Consider the following 2,425-nt stretch of genomic DNA (forward strand, 5'->3'; position numbering starts at 1 on the left):
TTACACAGAAAGAAGGAGAGCCAGAGAGAGAGATAGATCTTCCGTCCGCTGGTTCACTCCCCAGCTGGCTGCAATGGATGGAGCTGCCCTGATCCAAAGCCAGGAGCCAGGAGCTTCTTCCATGTCCACCATGTGCGTGCAGGGGCCCAAGGACTTGGGCCATCTTCTACTGCTTTTGAAGGCCATAGAATAGAGCTGGATCAGAAGTGGAGCAGCCGGGTCTCGAATTGACGCCCCTATGGAATGCCAGCACTGCATGCAGTGGCTTTACCTGCTAAGCCACAGCCAGCCCCAGCATTAGAGTTAAGCTTCTACAGCCTAGGACTCTGGAGTCATAGGTCTTTCAGGTCCTTCTGGATGTCCTGCATAGGGTTTGTACTTTTCTTGAGCTGAGCAAGCTCATCACCCTTCAGCTTCTGGTTGATGACTCTGGTTAATCCCAGACATTGAGAAGGCACAGAAGGCTCAGAAAAACTTCATTCAATGCACACCATTGTAGACACTAATTGGATCCTGGAGAGATTTTTTCAACATGGATTCAGTGAGATCAGCCACACTTAATCCAATAGCCCAGTTGATTTACCTTGTCAGCTTGACGACTCCATACACACATTCCACCATCATCTTGTGTATTTCCTCCCAGTTTTCACTATCATTGTCCATTCCCATCTCTGGATTTGGTTCCTATAGAGAAACACTTGCATTTGCCACATTCACTCTACTCCATATAGACACACCTGAGTGATCGTGTTCTCCCAAAAATCCATCCATGGCAGCTGCTGGGATGAATTGCCTACTTTTTCAGCCATGAGATAGTGAAGCTTAGCAGAACCCAGATTATACTCATTTCCAATGATGGTGCTTGAAGAGTCCGCTTAGTTTCCAGGTTTCATACATAAGAATGTCCACTGGCTTGGGAACCAGAATTATGATGCAGCCAGGACTATATTTGATGATCTAGGGAATAATGGAATTGAAGACATTCACATTTCTTTGCACCTGGTTGAGACAGCTTTCCCCGTCTTGTTGACGGACTCCCACAGTCACTACAGTGATTGTAGAATTGCTGGTTACAGAGTAGTCTTTACCTGCCACAGTTTTAGGTGTCTGAAAGAACAAGCTCTCGTGTTTCAGATCCATCTTCTTGCCTTTGAGTTTATCTTCCCAGAGATCCCCAGGAGCACGTTCATCAGTCAGAAACTTTCCCAGAATGCTAATAGCACACCCCATTCTGACTTGTCCAATAAGTACTACAGTGATCCAATTGTTGGGGATCATTGCCTCTTCGTCTGTCACTGGCTCTAAGAGTGTTTCCTTGAGGGTTGACACTGTACACCAGTGGGCCCTGGAGCTGCAAGGAGAATATGGCAAGGGTCCTGCAAAGGAGACAATCTGTGGTCTACTCTTGAACAAGACACAGATCCTAGCACACCCCAAGCAGAAAATAAACAGTTTCTTTCCTTTCAAAATTTGAATTGCATTTATGAAAAAAGAATCCAGAAATATTATTTTCTCTAAGATAGTCACTTATTTACATCTTCACTTTGGTTTTCATTTGACTTCCAATCATAATTTATATCACAGCATGTTATATCATAGTTCCACATTTTAGTTGAACTTTTTATTGTTGTACTGGAAGTTTTCTAATTTTTCTTAAGTAGGAATTAGATTCCTTGAGGAAAAGTATTGTGACTTCATAATTCTTTGTAACCCCTTGTTGTGGCTTTCATACAAAAGGTGCTCAATAAATGCTCCTTGATTACCTATCAGTAAGTAGAACATTCCCAAAGGGAGTGAAATTCAAGATTTAGTGCTAGGGAGCTATGGTGTTAATGCGGGATTTGTGGAGAGAATTCATGCTGCATAATGTGAGGAGAAATGTCTTACACTGAGAGAGCAGTTTCCCTACCATTGAGAGTAGACTAATCAAGCTATTTTTAATTCCCTTTATCTGAGCTCCTGAACATATGGAGATAGTTAAATTCCTAGCATAAGCTAGGAGAAGAAATGTTCAAACACTGATCAGTGAGGTAGCCAGGAACTTTGTTCAGCTCTCAGCGTAGGAAAATGAGTTACTGAATTAGATAAGCTTGTATGAGAAACAGTTCTCAGTAATATTCTTCTGCTTGTAGTTCTTATGGAGGGTGTGAATGGATATGTTGTTGGGAGGATATAGAAGAAACATAACACCATAACAGATGCTGTAAAGTACATGTTGGAATAAGCCATATGCGGACTTAAATCCTGGTTGTGCCACTTATTTGCTGTCAGTGATATAAAAATTACAACAATTTAACATCAACTTTTTGTATGGAAAATGAGTATAAAACATTCATCTCCTAGGAATATTTTTTAAAAACTGGGAATCTATCTTACAAGAAAAGTGCCTTCGATAGCATGTTAGATGGAACATGATCATTAAGAT

The 2,425-nt window shown here is 41.5% G+C and overlaps 1 pseudogene; it reads right to left on the reverse strand.

Moving 5' to 3' along the window:
- Window positions 1–332: 332 nt before the first annotated feature.
- LOC100349390 (L-lactate dehydrogenase B chain-like) lies at window positions 333–1,323 on the reverse strand (annotated as a pseudogene).
- Between the last annotated feature and the right edge of the window lie 1,102 nt (window positions 1,324–2,425).

This window comes from Oryctolagus cuniculus, chromosome 6 (genome assembly GCF_051225735.1).
Source record: "Oryctolagus cuniculus isolate XC-2025 breed Fujian yellow rabbit chromosome 6, ASM5122573v1, whole genome shotgun sequence".
In the NCBI taxonomy this organism is placed as follows: Eukaryota; Metazoa; Chordata; class Mammalia; order Lagomorpha; family Leporidae; genus Oryctolagus; species Oryctolagus cuniculus.